Source organism: Podarcis raffonei, chromosome 14 (genome assembly GCF_027172205.1).
Source record: "Podarcis raffonei isolate rPodRaf1 chromosome 14, rPodRaf1.pri, whole genome shotgun sequence".
NCBI lineage: Eukaryota > Metazoa > Chordata > Lepidosauria > Squamata > Lacertidae > Podarcis > Podarcis raffonei.
Window position 1 is genome coordinate 24630116 of NC_070615.1, and position 9754 is coordinate 24639869.

Genomic DNA, 9754 nt, shown 5'->3' on the forward strand with positions numbered 1-9754 from the left:
CCCCAATCTATAGCAAGTGCCGAAACTGCCTTCTTGACCGTTGGACCCACTACTGGTCTCATCTGCTCAATCTGCCAGAGCCTGTCTTCACATGTATGGGAAGTCCCTGACTCGCTGAGGATTTGAGACGCCGCGCTACCAGAGCACAATTTCTGTTCTCATCCTGAAGCAAAGTTCTTAACCCGAGGTACTATTTCCGGGTTAGCGGAGTCTGTAACCTGAAGCGTATGTAACCTGAGGTACCACTGTACTATTCATTGTATCAAATTTCAACAGAAGTAACTCATAAAGTTCAACAACCGAACAAAGCAGAAGACCCAGTGGATCAGATAATTCTCTAGTCAGTTCATGCATAAGGTCCATCCATGTAATGGTGTCCATTCCATTTGATACAATGATAGTATGCCTTATTTATCTAAGAACACAGCCGGTTACGTTTCATGTGTTTATGGAGGATGCTTTACGTGACCATAGGTTGGTTTGTTGTTGTTTTGCCAGCTTCTAGGAGCCACAGGTGAGAGCTGAGTGCTGGGTGAAGACCAAAGGTAGACAAACTACCCCAGAAAGAGCATGATGTGTGGCCCACCAGAGGTACTACCCCTCCCCTAACACCCCCAGATTTTCCAGGTACGCATCTGAATTTGAGCAGAAGGTTGAAAACAGGAGTTTGGAAGGCTTGTAGGATTCAGGGCTACCCCTGTCTAGGGCCTTCCCAGCTCCGCTGTGTGATGGGGCCAAGGGAAAGAGAGAGAAATGTTTGCAAAGTTGTCACTGAAATAAATAACCGGCCTCTGATTGCACCGGGTTCGATTTATGTTTGCACAGTAAAAGAACAAAAACAGATGAGATCACTAAAGATTACTGCAATAACATAAAAGGTGGTGGGGGGAGATTGTTTTCGCCTCCTTTGCATTACAGTGGACTCTTGTTGCCGGAGAGCAGTTTGTTTACTGGCCCATGCACAGGAAATTACAAGAAGACAAATGTATTTTATACAACTGTCTAACTAAAAAGTGCCTCTAAGCAATAGCAAAGGCAGATGTGTTCTGCTCAGGCTCTGCGTCTCAAACAACTTGAATTCCACTAAAGAATGGGCGAATGTGTCAATTTCATTTTCTGTCTCAGGTCACACCCACACCAGACATTTAAAGCACATTTAAGGCACATGGGGAACACCATCAGAGAACACTTACAAACTATAGCTTCCAGGATTCTTTGGGGAAGAAAGTGCATTCACTGTTTGGTGTGAATGTGGCCCACAATTCTCTTCTTGAGTTCAGTTCCCCACATTTCTATATAAGTTTGCAGTTGTTTTCTTTTTAAGTCTTTGTGAAAGTTTATCAGAATTGTGATTCCCCCCCTTTAATACCCATATATTGGTATGTATTTTTTACTGATAAACACATTTTTGCAAAGCACTTTTCCCCTAATATGTTTGTATGCTTATTTCATTATTATTATTTTTTTCATTATTAGGCACACGTCACTCTGGCATTTGCATTTTTATACAGTGGTACCTCGGGTTAAGTACTTAATTCATTCTGGAGATACGTTCTTAACCTGAAACTGTTCTTAACCTGAAGCACCACTTTAGCTAATGGGGCCTTCTGCTGCCGCCGCGCCGCCAGAGCACAATTTCTGTTCTCATCCTGAAGCAAATTTCTTAACCTGAAGCACTATTTCTGGGTTAGCGGAGTCTGTAACCTGAAGCATACATAACCTGAAGCATATGTAACCCGAGGTACCACTGTACACATTATTTGGCTGGAGGAGTGTGTTGCAAAAGTCAAGAAGTGTGGATTTCAAAAAGGATGGCTGTGTTTTGATAAAATGTTACCTTTCGACAAAAAGGCAGAATTTGTGTTTGTTACACTGCCCATCTTTTGCCTCTGGTCCCACCCATCACCAGTGGGTGGCCCTCAGAAGGCTGTCAAGGAAGGAATGTGGCCCTCAAACTGGAAAAGGTTCTGCAACTGTCCTGGATGCTTTTCATCTCCAGATCCCGAAATGCCCCACCTGCGGCTTCCTGTGTTTTAAATCCATGTTAAGGCCAGAGCCACAGAAGCCAGCTGTGGCAGGCTTGTTTCCTACCCATTTGGCTGGTATAATCATCTTGCTCCTTCTCTCTCTCTTTTTTGCTCCACACGAAATAATAGGTTGCGCCAATGGGGCTGCAACCTGAACATAAACAGTTCTGTCATGCGGAAGTGCGCATGACGAGCTCTTGGCCCTGCAAAGAGAACATTTCTTCCCGAGCAAAATTGAATTAAGGCTGCTTTGCTCGGCTATGGAAGGCGCCCAGGCTGTTGTCGCACGTGAGGGGTGCAGAGATTATTAGCAAAATGAAATCTGATTACTTGAGGAGTGCCGTGTGCCAGAAGGTCCCAGGTTTTGACACACCCGATCCCAAACCAGCCTGTGGCTGATTTTCTGCTTTGGAAGAGGTGGCGGCGTGAATCACACCATGGTCAGAAAGGATGGCTCCTCCTTCTCTGCCCGGGATACAGAGATGGGGCTGTGGGCGCCTAAGCATCATGGAGAGCCAGGTCCTGCTGTGTTCGGGGAAGGGCTGTAGCTCAGCGACAGAGCATCTGCTGTGTGTGCAGAAGGTCTCAGTTGCGATCCCCAACGGCATCCGCAAGTAGGGCTGGGAAGGCCCCCTGCCTGAAATCATGGAGAGCCACTGTCAGTCACTATAGGAAAACAGGAAGCTGCCCTACACTGCATCAGACAATTGGCCCATCTATCTCTCTCTCTTTTTTTTAATATAATTTTTATTAGGTTTTTTTTAACATATCATTTTCAACAGTAATTAAACATACTTTTACATCTTATTCAAATTTTTGACTTCCATCAATCCTGTCTGAAAATTTTCCAATCTAGTCTCTCAGTATGCATTTCTTATCTTCCCTATTACATTTCAAACTCATAACCAATATCTCTATCTTTCTCTACTTTGTAACACTTCGTATATTTCTCCTTACAAAACTTTTTGTAGTCCTACTAGCGTAATTTGTTGATTACAGTTGCTCTTCAAATAATTCATATACTTCTTCCAATCTTCTGTAAATCTCTGGTCCAGCAGGTTTCGAATACTTCCTGTCATTTTGTCCAATTCTGCATAGTCCATTAATTTCATCTGCCATTCTACCTTCGTCGGAATAATTGGCCCATCTATCTCAATATTGTCTACACTGACTCAGTCTCTTTCCCAGCTGTTTCTGGAGATGCCATTGGGAATCAAACCTGTGACCTTTAGCATACGAAGCAAGTGCTCTGCCACTGAGCTACAGCCACATCCTAGAACCACTGCCACTGACAGGAGCAAGCCACCAGCAACCACACCTTTCAAGCTGGAGTTAACCATTAGCAAAAACACGATTTGCACAGATTTGATGGAGCGTTAAGCCTAATGAGCACAGCAGCTCATCCTCAGTAAGTCTTGCCCCATGGATCAGTTGCTGAGTCTGAAAGTCCCCACTTCCCCACAGTTCCTGCCTCTCCAGGGTTTTCCCCAAGCAATCGGAGACTGCACCTGCATGAAGCCAACCTCTTCTCCACTCTTTTCATGCCTCTTCTGGTTCTGGGACACAATTGCGAAGGGGAACTTTTCACAGCAGGAGGAAGAGACACCTGTGACTCTTCATCAGCCTGATTCATCTCTGCCTCTTGGCCTCTCTCCTCCCATGCAGTGAATGACAGGAAAACTAGCCCCAGAGTTAATTCTGGAGCTGTTGTCCTGCAGGTGTATAAAGTCCTGCACAGCACTAACAGGTACCTGTATGAAGAGTGGTTTGATGTTCATGAGAACACAGGATCTAGTCAAAGAAAGATGCAAATAGACCTATAGCTGGGTCTATTTTCTCCTACCTAAAACTTCAGTGTTTAAAATCTGATTGGCACGATACTTGCGGAGATTGCACTACTCCCTCGGGGCATCATATCTGCCAAACGTCAGAGAGATTGGACAAAAGGTGTCCATTTTGAGAGGCATTTATATAAGGGGTAACCTCTAATGAACTTTCCATTAGATTTAATGGAAGGCACTCTTCAGCATTTTCAGTCTGAATGGCATGAAATTTGCATGCATTTTTCTCACAGCACTTCAAACCTGTCAAGTTCCCCAAAGCTCAGACAAATGGGGCCCATTTTACAGACATAGAAAAAAAATAATGCCTTTTAAATTGCTCTGAACTTGGGGGAAGATGGGAAAGGGAAATTAATTGTGCTCAGTGTCAGATCAAAGCCCTTTTTGCTTTTGCTTTTTATTTTTTATTTTTTTGCAGAGACCTCTTTGCATTCCTGATTTCAGAGTTTTCAAAATGTTTCATAACTAAGTCCCCTTTGGCTCATAGCCACGGAGGTATAGCTAAAGAGATCTGGAATCAGGCAGGCAGGATGAGACTGCCGTTTGGTATTGTCACCCAGATGATACCCACAGATAGAATCTGTAGAGTTGGAAGGGGCCCATAGGGTCATCTAGTCCAACCCTCTGAAATGCAAAAATCTCAACTAAAGCATTCATGGTAGATGACTATCCAACCTCTGCTTAAAAACCTCCAAGGAAGGAGAGTCCACCACCTTCCAAGGGAGTCTGTTCCACTGTCTCTTACCACCAGAAAGTTCTTCCTAAGGTTTAGACAGAACCTCTTTTCTTGACATTTAAATCCATTGGTTCAGGTCCTACCCTCTGGAGCAGGAGAAGACAAGTTTGCTGCATCTTCCATGGAACAGCCCATTAGATATTTGAAGATGACTATCCTATCTCCTCTCATCTTATCCAGCCTGAACATACCCAACTTGCTCAACTGCTCCTCATCACGCTTGGCTTCCAGACCCTTTATCATCATGAAATCCCGGAGGCACGGGGGTGGGAAGTGTGTTTTCAGATTGTTGTGTGTCTGGGAGCTGACATCTGCCCGATGCATATAGCCCAGCTGGGAAACATATCAATGGATGTGAGGCTTGGTGGAGGCAGGGGATGGAAACCAGAATGTTGTATCCTCTTTTCGCTCTTCAAAGGGAGGCATGGGATTCTCTCTTATCTTAAACTTTTTATTCCGAATGCAAAACCAACAACATACCACCATGTCTGCTAATGACAGCTTATTTGCAAGAGAAACCAATCAGATGTTCTACAGATGTTTTGGATTCTAACTCCCATCAACCCTAGCCAACATAGCCAGTCATTAGGGATTATGGATGTCTATTTGGACAGCTAACCGCCCATAATTTAGTGACCCCCTTAAATGGGTTGTTAACTTTGGCTGTTGGGAAAGCCCTCTTTGACAGCCACTGAGACTTCCTAGTAAGATGTTCCATTTGCTCAGCACTGACCCCGCTGAAAAATAATAATGTCAACAAATATTAATGCTGGTTTCACTTGCTTACTTGGTCCTGCTTGTTTTGAAACATCTTTTACATACAAAAGACGCTGCCTATGTTAAGCTCCCAGGAGAATCCCTCTCTTTTGGTCTGACTCTCTCTGTTTACATTCATCCAGTTCCTTCTGCTTCTGTTGTTGTCAAGTGCACAAAGTTCTTCCTTGGGAAACTGGGGTCCCTTCCAGATGAGGTTTATCTTGAGCAAACATCCTGATTGGCAGACCACCTCCCCCAGTATAGAAACCAAGCCAGATTTAAAGATCTCCTGCAGAGATGGCCGTTCCACAACCAGCGGATTGTCACTTGGGGACAGTGCAGAAGGGAACCATCTCAGTGATGGACTAATGACCTTGAAACACCTCTTTAAAATTGTTGTTGTTGTTTAGTCGTGTCCGACTCTTCGTGACCCCATGGACCAGAGCATGCCAGGCCCTCCTGTCTTCCACTGCCTCCTGCAGTTTGGTCAAACTCACATTCGTAGCTTCGAGAACACTGTCCAACCATCTCATCCTCTGTCATCCCCTTCTCCTTGTGCCCTCAATCTTTCCCAACATCAGGGTCTTTTCCAGGGAGTCTTTTCTTCTCATGAGGTGGCCAAAGTATTGGATCCTCAGCTTCAGGATCTGTCCTTCCAGTGAGCACTCAGGGCTGATTTCCTTAAGAATGGATAGGTTTGGTCTTCTTGCAGTCCATGGGACTCTCACAAGTCTCACCTCTTTAAAATGTATGGAGCTTATACAGAGTTCTCTACTTTTGTGCTAGAAGCCGGGTTAGTTTTCATGTTGCACAACACAGGAATCCAACACAGCTTCCGCTGTGTTGCACAATTCATTGTGAAACAAACGCAACCTGCTTGTGCATCCTCTCGCACAACAATATTCCACTGGAGTAAGTTGATCACACTAAGTGACTTTAACTTACCACTGCCTTGGAAAGGACCCTATCTATGTGTTTGTTCATCTTTCCTGGATTTTGACTCTTAATAGTTAACACTTCCTTTTGGACACCTCAGTTTTATCTGTGCTATACTGTTTTGCTGTATTTTTATCTAGCTTTTAGGAAGCTGCATCAAATGATATCATTGTGCTTTTATTGCATTTACGCAAACCACTTAAGAGAAATTTATTATATTAAATGGTGGTGTGGTCGTTTTTTAAAACGTAAATAAATTTGTCTTTGCGAAATGTGCACAAAGGTTATATGATATCACCATCAAATAGTTGTTTCCCTGTATTTCTCCCCATAGTTTTCCATTCACTGTTCTTTCTGCTGAAGTGTGACAGCCTGGACGTGCCCTAAGGTTGTGTAGGGTTGTTTTCATTCAAGGTGATTGTCTGAAAGACAGGCTTCATGACCACCGCCATCAAGTTGATTTCTGGAACACAGGATATTTTATTTAATTTTGAAAATTCTATCATTTCTCCAAGGAGACTCAAGGCAGCAAACAAACACTAATAAAAACAGAATAAAACAGGAATTACTCTTTTTTTAAAAAACAACATTCAAATTTTATGATATTAAGTGGTATATAAGTTATACAAAATAAATAATGACTTTAATAACTTTCCAACAGCCCAAATGTAATGAAACAGGGGCAGCAAATTGATACACTAGCAGACTGGGTCAAGGATACCTTACAAAGTACTTGATTCAATCTTTTAAGTGACTCAGCTTCATTCATTTGTTATCTGAATTGTTTTTCTGGCAAGGAGCTCAGGGTGGTGTAACTTCCTTTTCAGAGCCTGCTGTGATTTCTCTTATTTCCTTCCTTGCATCAGTCTTTTTGTAGAATCTCATGCCTGCTCAATCCCAGTGGTTTTTTTTTAATGTTGGGTGAATCACTCAGACGTCAAGTGCAGATTCCCAGCTCTCTGCAGTTAAAGCCAGGCTTGAAACAGGTGGCTTAGCAAGGAAGGGGGGTGGAGCTGAGTTGTGCCAGCCAGGAAATCATAAATCCGAGCAAACTATTTTGCCTATTGGAAATCTGGTTTTTCGACAGCGAAAGCCTGCCCTCCTCATAAAGACACATTTCACTGCTGGGAATCCAGTGAGAAAATGTGGGCAACTTGTCTCAAGGCAAGAAACCTGAGTAGAAATGATAAAGCTCCAAGCCTGTGTTTTACAAATGGATAAGCTCGCACACCTTTAAAATGGGGGTTTGAGTTTACAGTACACCTTGTTCACCACAACTCAGGTTAGTAAGGACTAGCACTTAGTAGTGTGCTGGAAAATTTAGATATGCATGATCCCTTCTAGACCCTCTCACAGCCATGCCCCCTTCTAAGATTTAATAACAATAACAATAACAGTGTATGCAACAATCAGTGCAAATCTCCATGTGTTGCCTTTTCGCTTCATTTATTTGGAGATTTGCACTGATTTGCACTGATTGTTGCAATGCATTTTTACATGGGCAAATGATTTTCAGTGCTGCAGGATCTTCTTCCAGAATGACTTCTGTTGTGTTTTCCTTCAAGTTCCTTTGTACATAATAAAACTTGTGCACCATTCCCTTGAAACTGAAGCACCTTGTGTTTTCAGTGTTCCTGAATGCTTCGCTTTTAGAATATATGGAGCAATGCCTCCTCAAAGATCTTCCCACACTCTTTCTCCAGAGTGACCCTTGGAGCCAATCCTCAGTTGCTGACTCACCTCCTTTCGCGGTGAGTGGCTCCAATCAACACAGAGGGTGAGAAGATGTCTTCTCAGTGGCTAAAAGGTTCCCCTCTCATGCTGCTGTCAGGCAGCTCTAGGATGCTGGAGACAAGGACCCTCCTGCAAAAATAGTACAGTCATACCTCAGGTTACAGATGCTTCAGGTTGCGTTTTCTTGGGGTTATGGACGCACCCAAACCCAGAAGTACCGGAACAAGTTACTTCCGGGTTTCGGCAGTCGCGCATGCGCAGAAGCGCCAGATCGCAACCCGCACGTGCACAGATGCGGCGCTGTGGGTTACGAACGCTGCGGGTTGAGAACATGCCTCCTGCATGGATCACGTTCGCAATCCGAGCGTCCACTATAATGGGCCTTTGTCTCCCTGCAACCCAGACCCTTATACCTCTGCTGGTGCTCTATAAAACAGAACTGAGTTGGAATATAGCAACATATAGTGAGATCTGCTGGATCAGGCCAATGGCCCACCTAGTCCAGCATCCTGTTAGTTAAAGGACCCCTGGATGGTTAAGTCCAGTCAAAGGCGACTATGGGGTTGCGGCACTCATCTCGCTTTCAGGCTGAGGGAGCCAGTATTCGTCCACAAGCAGCTTTCTGGGTCATGTGGCCAGCAGGACTAAACCACTTCTGGTGCAGCAAAACACCGTGATGGAAGCCAGAGCACACAGAAATGCCATTTACCTTCCCGCCGGAGTGGTACCTATTTATCTACTTGCACTGGCATGCTTTCGAATTGCTAGGCTGGCAGGAGCTGGGACAGAGCAACGGGAGCTCATCCCGTGGCGGAGATTCGAACCACCTTCCGATCGGCAAGCCCAAGAGGCTCAGTGGTTTAGACCACAGTGCCACCTGCATCCCTAGTTATAGCATCCTGTTATCACAACGGCCAACCAGATACCCATGGGAAGTCTGCAAGCGGAACTTGGGTGCAGCAGCAGCTCTCTCCAAACAACTGGTATTTGGAGGTGTATTGTTCTGTATGCAACTCACTGAAAGTCAGGTGTCTCCAAAGCGTTAGCACAGCTGAGTGTGTACTTGCAAGGACTCCTCTAACCCAGAATAAGCTTGCAATGCTCTCCTTTCAGTGCTCAGGATTAGAGCGGAAAGAAGCACACGTGATGCTGCGGTCTACTGTTTTGGAGTGCAGGTGTAGCTCTGTTCAGAAATGTTCTCCATGCCTGGGAAAATCCATGGGGCAGCTGAAGCAAGGCTGCACTTCCACTTCCTGCTCCAGTGTCAGGTTCTGTGCCAGCCCCACCCAGTGGACATCTGTGGTCCCAACTGCACAGAGCACCTATGTGGAAACAGTTGTTCATGTGTAGGTGCCTCTTGCAAGCATCTGTATTCAATGCATGAAGATGTGCCTCCAGGCAGTTACTCATGTTGGGCTGGCATTTCTGGTACATATGGGGGCTGCTTGTTAATACTTTGATTTATTTTTATTTTTTTAAAACAGAGAATTCTGCTGAGCCAATGCAGCTGCAAACAGATTGATTTACTTTAAAGCTTTATTTTTCCAGCTCTTTTCACTGGAAAACAATGAACTATTTCCCCAAAGCCTCTTTCTCTTGCAAATTCACACTCAACAGACAAAACTGAACACTCCGAAAGAGCTTATCTATTGATATCTTTCCCTCTCTTGTCGGAAATCTTGGAAGTAATTCAGGAAAAGTATTACAATCATCTTTTGGCACTG